General features: G+C 36.4%; 1 long non-coding RNA gene across 1 annotated transcript in view; it reads left to right on the forward strand.

Annotated features, from left to right (window-relative positions):
* Positions 1-426: 426 nt before the first annotated feature.
* Positions 427-24,275, forward strand: part of LOC130456561 (uncharacterized) — a 71,427-nt gene continuing 47,578 nt past the window's right edge. Inside the window, exons 1-2 of the long non-coding RNA XR_008915615.1 lie at positions 427-697; positions 5,938-6,038. This is a non-coding gene — a long non-coding RNA (uncharacterized LOC130456561). The remainder of the gene's footprint in view (positions 698-5,937; positions 6,039-24,275) is intronic.

Here is a 24,275-nt window from a genome sequence, read left to right on the forward strand (position 1 = left end):
AGGGAATGGGAAAATAAGTATTGCATCTTCTCTGGGCCTATTTTCCTATGGGGAACAGCCCAGTTTCTGATTTCTATAAAGGAAGACACTAGGAGGAGTTTGGCATTCCTTCCCTCCAGCCTTTTAGTCAGAAGAAAGAGGGAGTTGAGAGAGGAGAGGTGAATCAAGGTTTGAGTTCACAGCAAAATTGTAAGGTTAGAAATGAAATTATCCTGGAAGCATTTCAATCCATAATGGGTTCATTAGTCATGCCACATTGCTTTGCCTTTTCAGAAAAACTGGTAGAAGGTTTCTATACCCTTTTTATATAGTTTACCTAGACTTTAGAAATATATTTAACAGTCTGTCACATCAGAGTATATAAACATTCTAGTTGGCAACTGCTGCTCCTTCTGGTTTCAACTCCATAGAACAAGATGGCGGAGTAGCTCCTTAGAGGACAGATGCTATTACTGGTCTCTTTAAGAGTTCTACAGACTAGGTTTCTAGTACTCTGTCCATGAGCACATAAACTTCCACCACTGGCATCGATTAGCTTTTAGCAAACATTTTCTCAGATGGTGTATTAAGAAGAGCAAATACAAAACATTCTTCTTCAAAAAAATCCTGAAGCATACTCTCCCACAAATGGACACAGATCTATAGAAAGAATGGGCTTAGGTTTGGAAGACAAAGGTTCTCAAACACATAGCAAAAGGTAATTTATACTTCTGGCTTATACTCAAAGCTCTTTCCCTTCTTTTAAAGACCTTGTGAGACTCCCCTTAGGTGTAACTCTGCTGGGATAGACTGGCCATTGCCTTTGTAGAGTTCCTATTTGATTTTTTATATTTTATGAAATATAAAGGGTTATGTTCCTTTAAGCTATCCCTTGATTGGGTGGTTCTATTTCCACACTAAGAAAACAAAATATCTTCAATGTATACTGTGTTTTTCTCTGCTCACTGCTAAATGTGTTGTCTCCTATTGGTTCAATCTCTCTCCTAACATGGTTAATTGGAGTATGGAGTAGAGGACAGAATAAAGGGGAGAGAGAGAGAGAGAGAGAGAGAGAGAGAGAGAGAGAGAGAGAGAGAGAGAGAGAGAGAGAGAGAGAGAGAGAGAGAGAGAGAGAGAGAGAGAGAGAGAGAGAGAGAGAGAGAGATTTTTTAAAGTGGTGCTCTCTATTAGTCTGGTCTGTTTCTTTATGGTGGGGGAGAGGGACATCTAAAATCTGTAGTTATAAGGGCTGAAGTGAATGTCCTTTGAGAACAATGTGGAAAGGCTGCCAAATCCCAACAATGGCTATTTTTTATTAAATATTAATGCCTCATATTTCTAAAGGGTTCACGGAGCAGATGTTAAGCCTGACTTTGTGGTGATTTAATTGAATAAGAATATTTCCTGTCATTATTATCAATGTCTGGCTTTCCAATGTATCTTAAATGTGAAGTATAAAATGCAGGAAGAAATAATTAATAATCAGTTTCCATTCTTGACTATTTGCTCATATTGTTCCCTTGAGATCTTGTTTCAGCTTTCTCTTGAGTATTTTTCTTGGAGACAGAGACAGGTCTGAGCTAACTTAGTCTCCCTGAAAATTGTTCCACTGGGTCCCTATCTGGAGAACAGCCTACACTGTTGATGTAATTCTTTCTTTCTTTCCTATTAATTCTAAGAAAATAAGCAAACTCTAAATAAGCTTTACTTTAGTGACTAAAACTCTGAAGGAACTCAAGTTTTTTTCTTCTTAAGTTCTGTTCTACCTCCCCGACCCATTCTCCTTTATATCCTTCAAGATCTGAAAAGGCTCTTGGAACAGTTAAACCTTCACTGGGGGATATTTCCAAGAAGGATCCAAGTAAATGGATGGGACTTGTTTTGAGCCAGTTCTGAACCAGGTGATAGAAAATGCAGCTTTTGGTGATTTAGCATCATAAAATATTTGCTCAATAGAAATTCAGGAAAGTAGAAAAAGAGCCCACCTAAAATGATTCAAGGTCAGGTGCAGCATATAATAGGCCTATTCATTAAAAAAAAAGTTTGAGGCCCCTTCCTCACAAATATTACATTATTTACATGGAAAAGTGTAGTCACACGTTCACCATGTAAGTGCATGTTATTTTAAATTTATTAAATGCTTGTGGCCCACACTTAAATCTCAGTTACATTCCCATGGGAGGGGAGTCCAATTTGGGAATAAGGGGTAGGGATAGGGGGAGGAAGGAGATGTGTTGTTCTCAGCTCTGACATGTTAAATTATTGCAATAGTGATTTGAAAGGAAATAAGCTAAAATAGGGTGCAATGAAAAGCTGCCAAGGAACCTTGGGAATTACCTTAACCTTTTGGAAAAAGGCTGAGTACTATGGGTAAGCTCTGTTGACATATAGTGGTACCTTAAAGAGGCAATCACTTTTTTCCACTCAACCAGCCCCTACCCCAGTTCAGGCCTTCATTATCTCTTGGCTAGACTTTTGCAATTGCCTTCTGACTTGTCTCCCTGTTTCCAGTGTCTTCTAATTCTGTTCTATCTTCCACAGAGCTGCCAAAATGATTTTCCTAAAATGCACATCTGACCATAACATGACCTTACTCAGGACCCTACAAAGGCTTCCTATTTCCTCTGGAACTAAATAGGAATGTGTCTATTTGCCATTTAAAGCCCTTCATAATCTGGCTCTACTCACTGTGCAGAAGGAACTGCTACTTGCTAATTCCTATTCATAAGATTCCATCTCTCACCTCTGTGTTTTTATACAGGCAGTCGCCTATGCCTGAAATACTAGCCTTTCTCACCTCCATCTCTTGGACTAATTCCTAGTTTGCTTCAAGATTTAGCTTCAAGTGCTAGCTCCTAAATGAAGTCTTTACTAACCATCCCCATTGTTAGGTTTCCCATACCTGATCCCACCAAAATTACTCTTTTTTGGAGGGTTTGGTGGTGTCTGTGGTGCATATTGTTTTTCCCATTTGAATGTCAACTCCTTGAGGTTAGGAACTACTCTGGTTTTGCTTTTGAATGCCTACTACCTAATTCAGTATCTAGTAGCTCTGCTTTAAAAATGGAACTGAATTGAGTTCTGCTTAAAACTCTTATCCATTTCTAAACAGGGCGATTAGATGCAAATACATGGAGGTTGATAAAGTGCCAAGTTGTTGTATCCATGGAGTATTTCAGGAGAGATGCTATGATGCCCTAGCCAGAATCTACCCAGGAGGGTAGAAGGCTCTTTTGTTATTGAAGCTAGAGGAGTGAGACTGACATGGGTCAAAACTGGCAAGATTTTTCCCCCTCAGAGTGAGAATAAGTTTGTTACCCAGATATAATTTATTTCATTGTATGCTAGACCACCATTTTGTGCATGTGTTTCAATGTTTTTCATAACTTGTTTTTCAATATTAAGATAAGCATATAAATTAATAAATGGCATGTTTATGTTTGTAAGAATTTAAGAAACATGAGACCCCCATATATGACAGACTATTAATAAGAAAATTTAGTAAATAACCTCTTCACTACTTAATATCATCAGATGTCAATCCAATTAATTGGTAAGAAATTAGGTCATTGACCAAGAATAAGAATTTGGGTGTAATTAGCCAATACCTATAGGTAGAACTATAAGAAAGTCATCAGAGACCCCAAGACTTGTTTGACCTTGGGGCACCACCAAGTTATCTCTTGTGTTCAAGACTTAAGCATTAGTCATGTGCAATGCAGATTGACTGAGATTTGCTGACCAAGAAAGCACATTAGATGGAGACACAGCTTCTGCCTGGGCAGAAAGGGAATCTTGTCACTAAGTAACAGGATAAGATTGAGAACCCCTAGGAAATCAAGTTGGTGGTTTGTTCAAATTAAGATTTGCATTGCTTGATAGAAAATATGAACTTAATTTTGCATGCATTTGATTAATAAAGTTTGATTGCTAACACTGAGAGACATAAATCTAAATAGTGATTCTATTGCATAAATTAACAGAAGTAAGGAAAAATTGCTTTTGTACTTTATGCTCATCCAGTCCCTTTATCTATCCCATTTACACTTGCCATCTTTCTCTGCCAGGTGCTCAGTGGATAAAAGGACACTAAGTATTTTGTCTTGTACCACACTACCAGAATGATCTGATAAATCCATAGTGATAGACAATGTAGAATATATGCATCAAAAAGATTGGAATGAAAAAGAACAGAATGAATTGTTTGCAAATGATGTGAGACATTGAAGATATTTTTGGTCAGAGGAAGCATCATAGGTTAAGAGATGGAAGAAACATCACAGGCCATCTAAGTCCAATGCACTCATTTTATGGCTTTGGAAAGTTAAAATATTTGTCTAAGCTCAAAAATGTCTGAGGTGTTGGAGGCAGGATTTGTACCCAGAGCCACTGAATTACTGAGCCTCTGTCTTTCTTCTTTACCACACTACCCCCAGGAAATCTTCCTTAAGTTGCATGTGAACTATTTGTCTATATTCATAAGGAAGGAAGCAGTAAACTTTGGGGATCAGAGATGTTCCCTCTGTTTCATTTGTCTAGCTTTGGAAATGAGGTTTAAGGGTGTTTAGAGAACTGCATATATGTATATAAATGGTATATGTTTGGTTGCAAATAGGATAGGCCAGAGAATCATGCCTTGCTGATGCTTTTCATAAAGCTATATTTTGGTAAAATAAAATCTTCAGGAAAAAATGTTGTGAGAGGTCCCTTGACTAAACTTTCTGGCTACTATTAGAATTGATTATTATAATCAAAGCCAGCCCTGAACACAGGTAGACTAGAATTATCTATCTAGTAATATCAGAGGTTGACACCCAGGACTAGCCTGTCTACTTCCAAATATCTGCCCTGCCATGCTACTAACACAACTACTATTGGAGTTTCTTTTTTTTTTTTTGGATTGCGGCATTGCCTTGAGAATACTTCTATTGGTTAAATAAAGCATTCATTAAGCACTTATTATGCACCAGGTCCTGGGCTACATGCAAAAGATACAAATACAAGTAAGCAAAACAATCCAGGTCCTTCAAGGAGCTTATATTCTAATGAGAGAAAAAACTCATAAAGGGATGTTGGGAAAGGGAGTGGGTGGAAGGTGATGGGTACCTCCTATGGTATAGTGAAGAGCTGGCCAGAAGTAATCTGAAGGTCTGATACCCAAGAAGATGAGGTGGAAGCTTACCTATCAATTCCAGAGGACTCTGCTCCAGAAGGATCTAGTGGGAGAGAGATGGATTAGAGGGTGGCAGAGAGTGAGTATACTGAAAGGGGTGGTGTAGATCTCCAATGAGATAAGACAAAAACTCACCTATTTTGTTAGGGGGACCCATGGTCAAGGTCCACGTTTCTAGTAGGATGATGTATAAGTCAAATGTTTTCCCCAAGAAGCAACTTCATGCAATTTGCCCACTGGTGGCAATGGAGATACTTAGAATGGATTAGTTTCTCATAAGAGTTAGCTTTCCCATCTTTTAAAACAAAGACTAACTGTCTTTGTGATTGGGGCACAGAGCAGATAAAGTCTGATGAAGAGGAGGGTAGAAGCATCTGAACATAGACCCTTTCTTGAGAGGTCATAGTGTTTCCCATAGTGTTAGATAATAATGAATGCATGAAGCAAAGAGATTGCTATTTTGCCAGACAAAATGGACAACCAGAGGTCATTTTGAGGCCACTGGCCATCTAGAGATTGGGAAGGAGAAAAGACTCATATGTGATGAGAAGTGAGTTCTTTATTGGGAATCCTAAAACACAACTCATCCTGTTGAGCTTCCAATGTCAGAGTTAGAAGAAAACACCTGTGGTGAATACCAAGTAATGAAATGAGCGGCTTTGAGCCCAAAGTCTGAGTGCTATGAGACACTTTTCAGCCTACATTGAAGTGCTAAATAATAAACTCCCATCCTTGAGCACCATATTCAAGGAACTTGTAATAATGAAATTCCTTTGTAATTGCAGGGGCTTCTCCATGCAGAAGAAGAATAGATTGAAGAAGTAGGGAAACCAGCCCTGGTTAGGATGTTATGGGACATCTCCAATCAGGCTACCCTGATTGTAATGTAAGTGGAGGCAGGTGGGGGGAATTTGCTGGTTTCTTCCATGAGAATAAATTATGAATTTTAGTGTGTTTAAGGGGAAAATAGAGCCTTACTGAAAGCAGACCCGCTTTCCCTTAGGTTTTTTAATGTTGATTTTCATGGTTCTCTCTTTTGAATCTGCATGAATTATTTTTCTTCTATTAAATATTAATGCACCTTTTCAAGGAGAAAAAAGGGGAAAATTAGGTCTGGCATACTTCTTCTGTGCCACTATTTACTGCTGTTGTGGGAATGCAGCAAACGTTGGCTGCCAATATGTTATTAAATCAAGGCAGTACCACATCCAGATGTTGCATAGGAGACTGTGCATAGTGAATATAGGTTTAAAAAAAAACAACAACCAACAACACAACATAGTGGTGTCCTGCATTTCCTCTAAATAGTCCTATGCATCCTTTTTTCCCCCCTACACCTCCCAAACTGCCTCTGCCAGCTACCTCACAAGGACCTCTGGCCTGGAGCAGCTGTGTGCAGTTCAACCAGTTTTGAATGGCAATCTTTTAAAGTGGATTTATTTATTTTATTTAAAAGCTGTTATTTTTCTTTCCAATGGGCCTTTCTACTTGATTAGTTCAGGATCAATATGTCTGGTGGGTTGAATGCAATGGGAAAAGTGATTTATCACTCCTAGCTTTTGGACCTATCCTAGGACCTATTAGGTCTTAGCTTTGCTCTTATATTCTGTCTCCCCTCTCCCCCCTCCCCAAAAGGAAGACAGCTCCAGCTTGGAATGATTTCTCCTATCTCCCAGTTCTTGTTGTATTTTTAAATAGTACTGCCCAGGAATTGTTTCATGGGTGCAACTTTTGTCTCTCCCTGTCTAAATTGGGACTGCTAGAGCACAGGACTGCCACATTATATTTCTTTTATGTTCCCCAAAGCACCTGTTAGAGTTAGGGCTCTATGAACAAAGGTTGTTTGATTGGACTTTTACATTTATGGCTCCTGATTAGTTATTTGTGAAGTGACTATTACTTCCATATTACTAGAATGGTGAAGTGCTGGCCACCAGATCATGCCATATGAGGTTCATTTAAAGAAAGCTGGGGTATTTAATTGGGAGAACAGAACTTTTAGGGGGCACACGATGGCTCTCATCAAGCCTTTATTTGAAGGGCCGGCATGTGGAAGAGGCATTCAAATTGTCTGGTTTGCCCTTAGAGGGTAGAATTAGAAGCAAGCAGGAAATTGCAAAGAGGCAGATTTAGGGTTAATGTAAGAGAAAACTTCCCAAGAATTAGAGCTATTCAGAAGTGAAATGGGTTGCCTCCAGGGGTAGTAGGTTTGCAATAACTAGAGGTTTTCAAGCTAAGAATTGTTGAGGATGTTGCAGATGGAATTCTGTGATTGATTTTTGCATCTTGTGGCAAGCATATGAGGCAGTGAATTTCAGATACTGACACCCACTGAACAAAATATGAGGCATACACTGGAATTCCATGAACTAGCAGTTTCAAGACTTTTCTGAACTCTGGAGGCCAAGTTGGATGGAAGTCTGTGGAAATCCCCAGCTTCTTTCTCAGGATATTCTACTCTTTATCTTATGCTAATGTGACAGGCTGACATTATCTATGTAAAAGTGCTTCCCAAAGGAAACAAGAAATAAATGTTCCTCTTTCAACAAGTATTTCAAAAGTTTTTATTCTTCGAGCTATAGAACTGGGGATAGAAAGACATAAGTGAAACCATTTTTGACCTTCATGGAACTTACATTCTACTGTGGAAATATAATCTTTAGGGTAATTATGGGACCCCAAAGTCACTATCCCAAGATTTAGGCTTACTTTGGCCAAGTTCAGTTGTAGGCACCAACTCACAAAATATATTTCTTTGGCTCATTTTGCTCATATCCAGAGTTATCTCTGGGAAATCTGGCAATAACAATTGTGCATCTTATGTTGAGACTTTCACAGGGTATGGTAAAAGGGTCTCTAGCAAAAAGCACTTAAGGTTACAAAGCATATTAGCTATAGAATAGCCTTTATTTCACCCCAAAGGAAATTCAGAAAAATATATAAGGGATCAGATATAATTCTGCTTCCAGTGAATTCCTTCTTTTTCCTTAGACTCAGATCACCACCTTTGGAAGTAAAATACATTTGAAATTGCTAGAGTTAAAGTTCCACTTTCATTTCAGAGACCCACCCAAGTCTCCATCTATATGGTACCTGGAGGGCTTGAACTCATTCTGAAGGAAAACACAATTGGGTTTCCTAGATAGTCAGGTTTCCCATTTCCAGTCCCATTTTTGTCCCTGAGACCCACATAGAAAGTCAAACTTACGGTACCACCTTGAGAATTGATTGTCTCAAGAAGGGAAATAAAGAGGCAGACTTAAACTATGTGGAAAAAACTCTTATTAACATCAAAGGAAAAGTGCAGATTTTTTGCTTCTCCAAGTAAATGCTTTAGTCTCTTGTTCTTCCCTAAAAATGAGAATCATGTAGGCAATTCTCCTCTCCCAAAGAGGCTGACACTCTCTAGAAATGTTCTTCCCTATAGAAGTCTAGATTCTATGATTTTCAAATTTGGGGTTGGTAGAGAAGTAATGCTAGTCTGTCATTGCTTAGGTTCTTATTCTATCTCTAGAAGTCTGGATCCCTGAATTTGGGCTCTAAGAATTCTCTTCTTTGGCCTTGTGGGTGAGAACACATTCAATTACTATCTCTTTCTAGCTCTAAGGCAGTCATTAGTAACTTGAAGAGACATATGTCTCCTGTATTGCAGGGATGTCGTAGTTTTTCTGTTCTTATATAGATCATTTTCCCTGTAGGGGCCTGTCCTCCTACTTACCTCAATTCCTCAATTCCAGATCTATTTCTATTTTGGATTCATGATTGGCTCTATTCTCTGATTCAAGAGGTCGTACTCCTTAAAATTGCTTTCTGCTACAATTCTCTATTTCTCTTTCTGTTTCTTTCTCATTTTGTCTATCTCAGTATCCAACTCTTTGCTGGGTAATGTCTCCTACTCACCAAATAGTTTTGCTTAATGCCATGGATGATAGGGAATGGGGAAGTGAAAAATACTTATCCTTCCATGGTCTCTGATGGAGGTACAGGGGTCATACTCCACAAGGTTGCTTCCTGTCTTAAATGTGTTGATTGTCCCCATGACCAACAGACTTAGCTTTTTGAAGGCCCAGTGGCATGACTAGGATTCCTTTAGCTAATGATAAGCTGCTTTTCCATTCCATTTCCATTAGGGAAACTTCTTCAAGCTTTGCAAATGGATAACATGGAGACTTTTGCACTTTATTAATATTTTATTATTTCTGTTCTCTTTCCCTTTCTGGGATTATGTCAGCTGCATTGTAGGGGAGGAAATACCTCAACATCAATACACATAGTATATATACAAAGTGAATACCAAATATCCCCCCCCCCAAATATGAACCATTAAATGCACCAAGCAGGAAAATGAGCTTAAAGAATGGACGTAGAAATCTTTATTTGCTTTACCTCTCGAAGCACAACCCAGTACAGTGCTGCAATCAGTGGTTTTCATCAATAATACTTCCAGAAGTCCTGGTTTCCAATTTTGAGTTTCAAGCTACAAAAGCTATCACTGTTCTCAGATTGGGGGATGGTAGGGAATGAAGACCCCTTTGATTTTGGTGATTCCTTAACTTAGAATGCAATTAAAATAAGGTGAAGATATTTCTTGGAGCTTGGAGTAGATTACCACACTTCAGTGAAGCAGTGAACTGACCTTTGCCATCATTTTCCTGAGACTCTTCTCCGTATGTACTGTGTATGGGTGTTCAAGGAGGATGAGCACCTCTGGTATGAGGGCTTGCCTTTTCAGGGCTGTTCATCCACCTTTGGTGTCCACCTGCTACCCAGATATCACCTCTAGTTCCAAGAAGCCATAGCATATGCAGCAGCCATATCCCAGGAAACCATCTCACCAGATGGCTAAACCAGGTTGAAGGACTGATGAGCTACAAACCTGTTGGTGTTGGGGGGAGGGTGTCTACCCCCAAGCATACAAAGACTACCTCCAGTGGAATGATTGGATGAGAACAATTTGTTCTTTTAATAGCCATATAGGCAGCTGAAGCAGATGCTGTTGAATCTTAGAGCTTGATCAGACATTGAAGATGCCCAGATCTTCTACCATATCCTGAGCTATCACCAGTCATTCTGACTTTTGTCTTGCCACTTGACTTGGATAACTCTGAAAGAGGAAATGAGGCTAATGACTTTGTACCTCTCTTAAATCTAATTCATGCACAGGTCAAGACATCATTGTGTAATATCATTGGTAATCTTCAAAAATGAAGGACAAACAACAACTCTATGTGCATCTGTTGGATTTAACAGCTACATCTTTGAGTCAGGAAATTGCATTGTATAGACCATCAAATGGGAGTTATCTATTAAATTAGGGGTCAGTGATCTCTTCAGCCTTGAGGGCAAAAATGAAATAATTCTCTTATGGCTTAATGGGTATCATTAGTAGACCTAAGATTTAGATACAGTAGGACAAAGCAAGCAAGCTAGAGGGATTGATAATAATCATCTAATAAGCATTTGCTGAGTTTCTGTTACCTACTACCTCATGCTATCGAGCACTGTGCTAGGAACTATATTTAATTTCAAAAGTTCTTCACTCATTTTCAGTTGTATCTGACTCTTTATGATTGCATTTGGGGTTTTCTTGACAAATATACTGAAATGATTTGCCATTTCCTTCTATAGTTCACTTTACAGTTTAGGAAATTGGGATAAATAGGGTTAAGTGGCTTGTCCAGGGTCACATAGCTAGGAAGTATCTGAGGCCATTTTTGAACTCAGGAAGATGAGTCTTCTTGACTCCAGACCTGGCACTTTATCCACTGAACCACAAAACTGTCTAATAGAGTATACATTATGTTATATGGATTTCTATTACTCAGTTGTATAAGTTTTGTTTTCCCTCAGCATAATATAACTCCTTGAAAGTAGAGATTTTATTCTTGACTTTGGGGCAATTTAAAAAGAAAACAGACTTTTCAGTTTGTTCAGTCCTATAGACAAGAGTAACATTTCTCTGTCAGAAAGAGGTTTAAGAGCTGCTTTATTTAGAAGGCAATTCTATCTGTAATACAGGTGCCATTTGAGAGGACATCTCCCAGTCCCCACCACACATCCTCTTTCTTATCTTGGAGAATACCCCACCTGCTTCAGGGAAACTTCTCTGATGTCAAACTATATCAGAGTTGACTTTCTCTGAAATACTGCCCACTTACAGCTAGCACCATACAAATTCTCACTTCACTTTCCTCAAATTATGTCAGAAGTGTTAGTCGCATATCTTTAGATAAACCATAACCTGAGACATGTCAAAGACAATGGATAGACAAAAATAATTTGTCAGGCATCATCTACATGCCAAGCACTGTGGAAGGCAACAAGCACACAAAGTCAAAAATGTCAAAAACCACTAATCTGAGAATGGGTCCATAGGATATATCAGACTGCCAGGAGGACCATGACCTCCAGTGGAGATCAGCATCTATCGTGATTACACTTCAAATATTAATAATAATGTATATTATGGTGGAAAGCCTGTGAAATTTAGAGTTAGAGCACCTAATTCAGGTATTGAGTCTTACTTCAGACCTGTGAAAAATTTAATAAATACTTGTATGGACCCCTATTTTCTCATCTATAAAATGAGAGAACTGGACAAGATGACTTCTAAAGTACTTTTAGCTCTGCCTAGATTTTGAATCAGAATAAAAATAGCTTACATTTACATAATACTTTTAGTTTTTCAAAGCATATAAGCTAGAAATGTCCAAGGACATGCCCCTTCATACCAGAGTCAGGTAAGTACCCTCACTGTGGGGGTGTAATGGGGAATTTGCTGGGAACATATGGTACATTTCACTTTTTACAAAGCAATTTTCCTATTTGGCAGGTCCTTACTGCTCCCATTCACTAATGGGGAGTCATCATATATATATATATATATATATATATATATATATATATCAAGGGGAGAATATAATCCCCATAACTTGAAGTGCTTTTATTGTTTCTGAATGCAATCTTCATTTTCTTTTAAATTCATTTTTTTCCTGGGTAAATTTCCTGAAGTGAGCAACACAATATTAATAAGGCTGAGTTATTAGAGAACAAGATTCTCCAATTTTGCTTCTTGGGTTCTTTTGTTAGAGTGAAATTAGACTGATTTTTTCTATAAATATACTGTTGCTGGATTTCTATGGAGTTAGATGACTTCAAGCCTTACCTCTTTTCCTTTTTCATAGATTCCTCTTTTTCATTGCAATCAGTAGTCTAAATTTAAGTCATGAGTCTCTAAGCCAAGAAGTAAGGGCTTCCTTGCTGAGAGGAATGGACTAGATAACTTTTGAGTTCCCTTTCAGCTCTAGAGCTATGCTACCTTTTTGAATTGCAAAATGAAAATAATATCTTGATCTTGAGTGGGAGGGATTGCTTGGATGGTATTTAGATCTAGGATTAGAGTGCGATATGCAGTTTGATACTTTGGTATTTCAACATTGGCTCCTCTGTGTAGCTAAATATGGCCCACAATTTGGGTTACTGTGACTGACTCCATTAACCCAGGTTTTCTGGGCATGCTGAAATAATTTCCTTCTACCCAGAACAGCTTATCTAGGCATTACCAAGTTATACCCTCTCATCCCCACCCCCAAACCCTGAAGGGAATGTGGCTCAGAATAGATCCAGGTAAAAGTTACTTCAACCAAAATGACTGGCTTCCACAATGTTCTTTCTTAGACAAAAAAAAAATCTATCTTTGCTGGAAGGTGCAAATTGGTACCATTGCCCTGGCCTCTGTTGGGGGAGACAATTTCTTACCTGTTTTTACAGGTCTCTGAGATTTCTGATCTTTATCTGCTTGCACTTTGGCTCTGCTATTCTTTTTTCTATCCTTCTAGCCTCCTGGCTCCTCAATCTGAACATTCCTCTGAGCATTATTAAATTAAATCAAGCCAACTAGAATTTATTAAGATCCTTCTATATACATAAAAGGCACTATGATAAGTGCGAGGGATACAAAGGAAGGCAAAACTAGTCTCAGCCCTCAAGATGCTCACTGTCTAATGGAGGAGACAACCTACCGTGCGTGCGTGCGTGCGTGCGTGTGTCAACTTTTTAATAGAAAGTGTCATCTTAGCTAACACTTGAAGAAATCTAGGGAAGCCAGAAGCAGAAATGAGGAAGGAGAAAATTTCAAGCCTTAGGGTCAACCAGTAAAATTACTAGGAATTAGGAGATGAATTATCATTGAGCAAAAACAGCAATGAGACCAATGTAACTGGGTTGTAGGACATAGGGCAGGGAGTAACATGTCAGAAGACTGGAAAAGTGAGGCAAAGGCTTCAGTAAGAATTCAATTAACATTAATTAATATATGCTTGATGATACTTTGTTCCATTATATGATTCAGGCAAATACAGATAGCAATTTTTTGTTGGTCTTTTTTCGTTTGCTTTCCACTGAGATCAGAAAGGGAGAAGTCTGATATATTAGAAAGAATGTTGCATTGAGAGATAGGTTCTGCTTTTAGCTTTTTCACCAGCTGGGCCTTAGACTTGGGCCTCCATGATGTGGTAATTCACAAGTCACTTCTTTTTTATGGGACTGCTTGTGAATGGCATTGGAAGTGGTCCCAAAGGGTATATGTTTTCATTTTCTCTCCCTCCAATTTAAGAGATTATTTTGTTTCTGATTAATCCATCTCTTAATTTATCCTCTCCTATGTATCTTCTCTCCACATAACTATATACAGTTTGACCCTGTTTATTATAATTGCATGTTCAACTTTATCTTTTTATGTTTCCTTAACTCCTGTATTTGTATGTAATTTCATTTAGCTCTGGCCTTTTCATAAGTAATGAATGCTTGGAAGTCCTCTGACTTAATTTTGATAAATAAATTATTCTTGGTTGTAAATTTATATCCTTTGTTTTCTGGAATATATTCCATGTTTTCTGTTCCTTCATTATGGTGGCTGACAAATTATGTGTGATCCTAATTGTGGCTTCTTGATACTTGAATACTTCCTTGCTATTTATAGTCTTTTCTTTAAACCCCCTTGATCTGTGAGAGCTTATTTTAGCTATAATATACCTGGGAATTATCTTGGTATTTCTTTCAGGTGATGACTTGTGATTTCCTTTCTCATTTTCCCACTGGTTCTAAGAGATCTAGACAGTTTTCATTTATTATTTCTTTAAAGATAACATCTAGGCTCTTTTTCTGTCATGGCTTTCAGTCAACTCAGTGATTCTTAAATGATCCCACCTCCATCTGGTTTCTTGATTAGTTGTTTTTAATCTGAGATGCCTCATATTCTCTTCTATTTTTTAGTTAGTTTTTTTTTACTTTATTTAAACATTTCTTTATGTTTCAGAAAGTCATTAGTTTCTGGTCAATTCTAATGTCCACAGAGTTATTTTCTTGAATAAAGTTTTATACCCCTTATTCTAAACTGTTAATTCTTATAAAATATCTGACTTCTTGAGCTCTATCTCATTTGAGTTTTAAAAATCATGTTTCAGCTCTTTTTAAAGGTCTTGCTTTAAGTCTTATAGGATTTCTGGTTTGACTAATGGACTTGCTTGCACTAGTGTTGCATTTTTTTTCTTTGAGTTTTTCCTTATAGATATTTTTGAGTCATTATTTTCTTCTAGGTTTATGCCTTGAGCTTCCCTGGCATCATAATGACTCTTTATTGTGGGTTTATTTTTTAGTTTGTCCATTTTCTTCCAGCCTACTTCCTGACTTTAGACTTTGTTAATGTGGGGTTCTGAATAATTCTGGGGGGTAATGTTTGTTCTGAACTTCTCTCCTCTAATGTCTTCCTGCTTTCACAGCTCATATTGTGGGTAGGAAGTTCTCAGATCTCCAAAAATAATGTGATTCTGGGTGAGGTCTGCTCATTGCTCTTCTGGCTTGAGCTCTATAAATTCCTGATGCAGGGTTGAGTCTGTTGGCTTGTCCCTGGTTAGGAGTTTCAGTAGACTCAGTCACTCAGCAACACTGGAAGACTCAGAGCAACAAATAGCAGCCTTCCCTTTGGTCTGAGACTGGTGGCTTCTGTCCTAAGCTTCCCTCTGCTTTCCTGATTAGAGTCCCACAGCTACTATCTTCAGTTAGAATTTGTTCCTTGCTCAATACACACTAGGGTCATATAGCTAGATGAGGAAAACAGACCAAAAAAAAATCAAAACAATCCTTGCTCTCATGTATCTTCCATTTCCTGAAACTGATAGAGATTATAGAGATCATCTAGTCCAGCATCCTTATTTCATCGTTCAGAAACTAAGGTCCCTCTAAGAGAGGTTGAACAAGATTGTATAGGTGGTGTGTGGCAAAGCTGGAATTCCAATCCAGGATCCCTGGATACAAATATAAATTTTGTTTCCCTATTTAACTTGTCAATATTCTGGCTCTCAGGCTCTTGTACTTACTCTTGGTCATGCTGCTCTATGACCTCTGTCTTAATCTCTTGGCTTAAGAATTTTTAAAAACTTTTTTTTTTAATTTGGCCCCCACAGGGGTGTTAATTCCTACATGGTGGGCCTGGGACATTGTCTTCTATTTATTACATTATCCCTAGTCTGACTACTTTTGTCCTAGTGCTGCCTGGGTAGTTACTAGTGTAAACTCTTTGTTCTTGTTTTTATCAGAATCTGTGATCTCACCAATATAGGGAACTTCTGACACTGATGTATTAGGAGAGGAATTTAGTAATTGGGAACTGATCTAGAGGGAATTCTTTTTCATGGACAAGTTGGACTAGAACTGGACTTTGAAACATGGGTATGATTGAGATAACTACATTGCCCAGGATGTCTTCCCTTTGTTCTCCTTTTTCTGTTTTATTGACTGTGTAACCCTAGCTTGCCTAGCTCATTTCACAAACACCTTGTAATGCTATTACTATATATTTAAGAGAAAGGGGCTAGAATCTTGGGGCCTGGCAATCAGGTCATCTTTGGAGGAGGCTATGAGGCATTAAGACAGGTGTAAGAGAATTTATTTTATGAGAAGTCTTAAAGAGTTAAACATCATGGAGAAAGAATATTTCAGAGACCATAGTTAGATCATGGAGAAAGAATCTATGAGAACCTACAATTAAGTCTTATGCAGAAAAAAAAAGGTATGTGAGAGGTTATAATTAATCATTATGAAAGACAGACCTATGAGGGATTTACAGAGTTAACTGTCATATTTGAGAGTCTTCAGAGACGTGTTGAGAGAATTGAATTGAACTGTTTCATTCCTGATCGGAAAAGAAACACATTAAATTATTCTATGGAGAAAATATTTTGAGGAGAATTCTTGAGTGATCTCAACTGCCATCCTGAGAGATCTAAATTATTAGACTATGATTTGGAGTCAGTAATTGCACCTCTTGGTGAGAAGTGACTGGTTCTGATCTTTCTCACAGTCGATACATTGAATGAATATTTATTTATGTCTGAATTATTTGATACTGTTAATAAATTATAAGACCAGTAATATTGTCTAAGCCTATGGAACTTAGATTTGAGACTGGAATCAGAGCTAATTAATTAATGTGAAGGAGTTTGTATTTAAGCATTTCCTGAGATAATTTTAGTTCACATCTTTTGGATTGTCTGGAACCTGTTAAGAAAAAAAAATCAAGAATTAAGATAAGGGGGTTGAGGGGTAGAGATGGTTGTGACCATCCCTGAGGGCACTGGACAGTTATTTGTCTCAACTATCTTTACATCTTGTAATACTGGCTCATATTCTCATTCATGACATGGTTAGAGCTGGGTTAGCAAAAAGCCTGTTACAATTAATTGGTCACTAATCTTATGTTGAACAAAACAGTTAGAAGAGTTTAAGAAAAAGATTTGATGACTCAGAGGGCCCCATTTGATCCTATCTTGGAATTATTACTTAAAATGTATTCATTTAAAATGTCTTTTAGGAGGCAGCTGGATGGCTCAGTGGATTGAAAGCCAGGCTTAGAGATGGGAGGTCCTAGGTTCAAATTTAGCCTCAGACACTTCCCTGTTGTGTGACCCTGGGCAAGTCATGTGATCCCCATTGCCTAGCCCTTACCACTCTTCTGCCTTGGAACCAATACACAGTATTGATTCCAAGATGGAAGGTAAAGGTTTTAAAAATAAAATAAAATAAAATGTCTTTTGAATTAGGAAAAATTATAATTTCATTGTAGTCCAAATTTTGATTTTTTTCTAGTCCAATTCATTTCCTAAATCTCATTCATCAACAAAGTTCAGAATCTGGAAGTAACAGGCTGATAGAATTCAAGGACCCTGAAAATTATTTTTATTCTCTCTTTTCTTCTCTCTTCCCCCCAATATAGAGAAATTGAGCATCATCCCAGTTAGATTTTCTACAGATGTGTTTCCGATAAAATGCAATTAGGTCCTCTTTCCCCATTGGTCCCCTTCCATTGAAAAAGAGAAGGTAGAGATGAAGTGTGAGGTCACATAGTAATAAAGCTATCACTTGCTTCTCCCCTTTACTCCTCAAGTGGAAAGGCCAGTGATTTGGTTTCCTTCATGAAAATACAATTTTAAATTGAAAGAGGGAAAAGAGGGCATAAAAACAATCTCCAAACTGTGAGACACCAGTTCTCTTTAATAGGAAACACATTTATCCTGTAAATCCTTGTCCTTTAGTATCTCTGTTAATAGCAGGAAGGTGACCAGGGACAGGTTAGGTAGGCTGTTGACGTTGTAGAGCTTTACTTGACATCATGGTCCATCTGGATTCAAACCTCTCGGGTCTTTCTTTTGCACTTGTGAAATGTAGCTAAAGTCTTAGGGGAAACCTGAGAAACTATTTAGAATTGTGATTGTGGAAATAATCAACAATGAAAAGGGTCGTTTTTAGACCAAGGGTCAGAACCTTATTAATGCTAAATGCAAGCAAGGGGACTGTGTCATACCTAGAAAAGGCAATCAGGATTCCTTAACAAGGTTAAAGCAAAGACCCAGGAGGACAATAAGTAGAAAAGACAGAGACTAACAGACTATAAGGGGAAGAAGGAAAGAGGGAAAGGGAAAGACTGAATATGGTAAAGAGGACCAATCTTGCAGTTCTAAGTTACAATGAGGGAGCAGGGATCCCTAGTCTTTTCCTGGTGATTGAGGTGGAGGTGGGGCTATTTCTCACATATGGGGTACTGATGGTGGCAGGGAGAGGAGGGCATAAGCTGCTTACTCTCTCTTCTTCTGGTGGCACAATGGATAGAGTGGTGGGATTGAAGTAAGGAAGGATCATTCAAATCCAGTTCAGAAACATGCTACCTGTGTGAACCTGGACAGCTTACTGAACCGTTTGCCTCAATCTTCTCATCTATAAAATGAGCTGGAGAAGAAAATGGCAAACTACTTTATTATCTTTGCCAAGAAAATCCCAAATGGGGCCAAGAAGAGTTAAACATGACAAATGACTGAACAACAAAAATGTTCCTCTCCTTTCTGGGAATCCTCTAAAGTTATAGTGAAAAGAGGTATGTCAACTACATCCCATATAAAGATGAGCTAGAAAAATAAATTATTTCAGAATAATTATGTGCTCCAGATACCTGTCATCCTATTCTGCCATCTAAACTGTACCTCTGAGATATCATAAAGGGCTTCTTACTACATATTTAGCCTTGGAGAGATTTCTTGGAGTCCTTTGCCTCATTTTCTTCCACTTGTGGGCTCATAAGCCACCACCTTGTATTTATTTTGTACACATTTGCCATATATACTTATATTTATTCATAGTTTCCCCACTAGAGTGTAAGGTCTTTGAGAATGGGCTATTTCAATGATGTTTGTGTTTTACCCTCAGGACCTAGCAAGGTGTCTAGAATATAGCAATTGACAAACATTTGTGGAGTTGTTTTTGTTTTTTGTTCCTGCTCTTCCTTTCATTTTGGAGATTCTATCTAAAGTCTATTGCAGAAGGTATCACCAATTCTTCTTTTTTATTTACCTTCCCAGGATAATTTCAAAAACTTAAGTTAAGCAAGAGTTTTGTGGTTAATTCATGTTATTATGGTACTTCAAGGTTTTTTCTTTATAATAAGTTAACAATGCTTATACAGGTATATAGAACTAAAAATGCAATTGAGTTAAACCTTAGACTTTCTTAATTGCTCCTACCTATGAATTCCATTCCTTTCCCATTATTCTCCCCAATGCTACTGTCCATAACTTCAATGGTTTAGACATGGGCTCAAATCTTTAGGTTTCTAATAAAAACAAATATATTTTCAAGGCTGATGGCATTATTAGCCTCCTTTTGGACATTCTAGTTTTTAAATTAAAAAATTTTAATAACAAATTTCCACATAAGTTTTCCAAAGTCATATGATCCATATGACCCCCTTCCTTTTCCCCTCCTCCGTCCTTGAGCTGACAAGCAATTCAATCTGGATTTTACATGTATTATCATATTTCTACATGATTCAATTTATAACTGAATAATCTTATAGAACCCAAACCTCCAAAATAGAACCCCAAAACAAGTGATAAATTACATTTTTTTCATCTTTGTTTCTACTCCAACAGTTCTTTTTCTGGAAGTAGATAGCATTCTTTTTTATAAGTCCCTCAGAATTCTTCTGGATCATTGTATTGCTATTAGTAGCAAAGTCTATTACATTTGAACATTCCTAAATATTGTAATTACTATATATAACGATCTATTGGTTCTGCTTATTTCACTCTGCAACAGTCTCCATCTCTTTCTGAAATCAACCTGTTCATCATTCCTTATAGCATAATAGTATCCTATCATCATCAAATACCACAATTTGTTCAGTCATTCCCCAACTGAGATACATCCTTTCTAATTTTTTGCCACCACAAAAAAAGACAGCTATAAATATTTTTGTACAAACAGGTTTTTTCCCCACTTTTTTTTCATCTCTTTGGGATACAGACCCAGTAGTGGTATTACTGGATCAAAAGTAAGGCATTCTTTTATAGCCCTTTGGCATAATTCCAAAAATGCCTTCTAGAATGGTGAGATCAGTTCACAATTCCATCAGCAATGCATCAATGTTTCAATTTTGCCACATCCCCTCCAACATTTATCATTTTCCTTTGCTGTCCTATTGACAAATCTGATAGGTATGAGATGGTATCTCAGAGTTGCTTTAATTTACATTTCTCTAATCAAGAGGGATTGAGAACATTTTTTCATATGATTATTGATAGCTTTTATTTCTTCATCTGAAAACTCCCTATTTATATACTTGGACAATTTATCAATTGGGGAATGACTTGGATTCTTATATATTTTACCTAGTACTTTATATATTTGAGAAATGAAACCTTTATCCAATAAATAATAAAATTATATATATATATATAATATTATAAAAATTTTACCCAATTTGTTGTTTCCCTTCTAATCTTGGCTGCATTGATTTTGTTTGTATAAAACCTTTATAATTTAATATAATCAAAAGTATTCATTTCATATCTAGCGATGTTCTCTATCTCTTGTTTGGTCATAAATTCTTCCCTTCTCCATAGATTTGACAGGCAAACTATTCTATATTCCCCTAATTTATTTATAATATCAATCTTTATGTTTAAGTCATATACCAATTTTGACCTTATTTTGGTATAGGGTGTGAGATATTGATCTTAACCTAACTTTTGCCATGCTGTTTTCCAATTTTCCCAGAAGTTTTTGTCAAATAGTGAGTTCTTATCCCCATAGCGAGGATCTTTGAGTTTTATCATACACTAGATTGCTGATGTCATTTATCTCTAGTCTATTCCACTGATCTACCCTTCTATTTCTTAGGTACTACCAAATTGTTTTGATAATTACTGCTTTGTTCTATAGATTAAGATCTGGTATTATTAGGCCACCATCCTTCACATTTTTTCCATCAGTTCCCTTGATAATCTTGACTTTTTGTTCTTCCAGATGAATTTTATTATTTTTTTCTATAAAATGTTTTTTTTTTGTTAATTTCATTGGCATGGCACTGAATAATTAAATTAACTTAGGTATGATTATTATTTTTATTGTATCGCTCAGCCTACCCAAGAACAATTAATATTTTTTCTAGTTGTTTAGGTCTAATTTTATTTGTGTGAAAAGGGTTTTTAATTGTGTTCATATAATTCCTGTGTTTATCTTAGCAAATAGATTCCCAAGTATTTTATAAGGTCTAGAGTGATTTTAAATGGAATTTCTCTTTCTAACTGTTGCTGCTGAGTTTTGTTGGAAAATCTAGAAATGCTGATTATTTATGTGGGTTTATTTTATATCCTGCAACTTTGCTAAAGTTGTTAATTATTTTCACTAGTCTTTTAATTGATTTTCTAGGATTCTTTAAGTAGACCATCTGCAAAGAATGATAGTTTAGTTTCCTCATTTCATACTTTAATTCCTTCAATTTTTTTTCTTCTCTAATTGCTAAAGCTAGCATTTCTAGTATAATATTAAATAATAGTGGTGATAACAGGTATCCTTGCTTCACTCCTGATGTTATTGGGAAGGCTTCTAACTTATTCCATTGCAAATGATACTTGCTGATGGTTTTAAATAAATACTATTTATTTTAAGGAAAGGCCCTTTTATTCCTATGTTTTCTAGTGTTTTCGATAGGAATGGCTGTTATATTTTTGTCAAAGGCGTTTTCTGCATCTATTGATATAATTATGTGATTTCTGTTAGTTTGATTATTGATCTGGTCAATTATGCTGATGGTTTTCCTAATATTAAGCCATCCTTGCATTCTTAGTATAAATCCTATCTGGTCATAGTGAATAATCTTTGTGATATATTACTGTAGTTTCTTTGCTTGGACATTCTAGTTTAACTCTGAAAGTCTTCAAAACCTCTGACTTAATGAAGATACTTTATATCATTTTTATTTACTTAATTTATTTATATTTTATATAGCCCCAATTTCTCCAGTAGTCTCGAGGTAAACTTTTACTGTACTTATAATTAACTATCTTGCTTTTTTTTTTTAATGAAAGTTCTAATGGCTTGGGAATCTCATTTTATTCTTCCCTGGTTGTTTGTCTGAAGAAGATTCTCTAGATCAGAGCTGTCAAACAAATAGAATTTATTCCTGTGGGCAGCATATTACATTGGCAAACCCCACAAATTAACATTATACATGTTTTATTGTATTTTTATTTATTTTGTTAAACATTTACTAATTACATTTTAATCATTTTCTGGGGAGTCAAGGTTTGGGGAATTTAACAACTCTGCTCTAGGCCTTTGTTAGGGTAGATCAGCTCATTAGAAGATTGACTTAATTTCTTGTTAAGGTACAGAAAGAACTTGCAGATGAATAGTTGAACCATATAAGAAGATTTTGAAAGGTCAGGTTGTAGTTAGTGAGTCAATACACATTCAAGTATATCTGTATACCAAGTATATCTGTATTAAGCTTTGAAGATTCAAAGACAAAAGTGGAACAGTTCTTGCCCTTGGAGAGTTTATATTCTAATAGGGGAGGCAAGATGTATATATACACCTAGATCCTGTTTATTGTGAACAATGAATCCTGTGAAGTGCTCATATTATTAAAATTTACATGTTTTGAAATTATAATTATATGCAAAAATGGTCATTGGTTCCAGAACCAATGGAAATATACAATGAAATCTTTAAAAAATACATCTTGTTTTATTATTAATGTAGTATAACAATAGTATTAAAATGTCGTTGATTTAAGTTTATTACAAATAGAGTAATTATAGAAAGCAAAACTTTAACAATTAAAAAATTACTATCATATACCTAAGGAAACCTATATGTATATGACAAAAATATCATTATTTTTGTTATAAATTTTTAACTGTGTAAACTAAGTGTCTTCCTTTAAATCTTCATATGTATGCTGGTAGGTTCAAAAAGCTTTAGCCACATCTCAGCAAATTTGTAGGCTCATATTCTCCCACAACGAACCAAGTGTAGTTGAAGGATCTGCAGCATTATCTAAAATCAGTAATGCTTTAAATTCAATATTATTATCTCCTATAGTATTTTTCAACAACTTGGCTAAGATAACTTTAAAATCATTGTTTAAAAACAGTTTTATTCATCCATGCTTTCTTATTTAACTGCCAAAGAACTGGAAGTGATCGATAGTTGTAGCTTCTTGGAATTTAAGGATTTTGAGGCCAATAAACAAGCATTGGCTTTCATATAAAACTCTCTTCTTCATTACCTTCCAATAAAAGTGTTGGATGATCCTTAGATGTTTTAAATCTGGGTTGAGTTTTTTTCTTCTGAGAAAAGCAAGTTTTGGTGGGCTTTCCTTTTTTCATAATAAGCCTGTTTCATCTACCCTAAAATTCTGTTGATCAGTATATATACCTTCTTGGGTAATTTTCCTTAAAACATTAGGATATTAAGGTGCTGGAGCCTCTGTTAATTTTTTAACATTATGCAATTGAACTTGATTTTTTTAAGTAATTGACAAACCAATGCTTTCAGGAAAAGTTTTTTCATTATCCATTTCTATTTTTTCTCACTGCCTTAAACTTAAAGTTTTTGTCTGAATGGCTGCTCTGCATATTTGGATGCATATTTGTAATCTTCAACCCAAACAAATAAAAATACTCCATTTTTTATCATTGTAACTCTTCTGTTCCTTGTAACTGTTTGCAAGCCACAGAAAGGTCATGCAAATTTCCCTTTTTCTTTTATTTTGCCTGCATGTTTTATATTATATACCAAAGATTCAGGCATTCTGACAACTTATCCAATTTTAGAGTTACCATGATGACTATGTTCAAGTTTTTCAGTAATATGGAATTTTTTTCTAATGCTGATAATAATCTTCTTTTCTCCTCCTCCTCCTTTTCCAATTCCTCCTTTTTCTCCTCTTCCTTCCCCTTCTCCCTCTGATTTTCCTCCTCTTTCTCCTTTCCCTTCCTCTCCTTCTCTTTTTCCTCCTTTTTATCACTGACTATTTCTATATGAAATAATCTTCATTTTGCCTATTGAAGATAAGCAAATACAGATTGATGATGCATCAGCATGTTAAAATCCTCAACTAGCTCACATGAATCACATTAATTGAATTTTGGTTCACTTCAAATGTGCCCTGGTATTTTATAATTTGCACTAAATCTAATTTTACATTATTCAAACTTGCATCAATAGTGACCTAGCTGAATATTTAAGTTTATAAATAGTATATACAAAATGAACACAAGGAGGATGG

Source organism: Monodelphis domestica, chromosome 1 (assembly GCF_027887165.1).
Source record: "Monodelphis domestica isolate mMonDom1 chromosome 1, mMonDom1.pri, whole genome shotgun sequence".
Lineage (NCBI taxonomy): Eukaryota > Metazoa > Chordata > Mammalia > Didelphimorphia > Didelphidae > Monodelphis > Monodelphis domestica.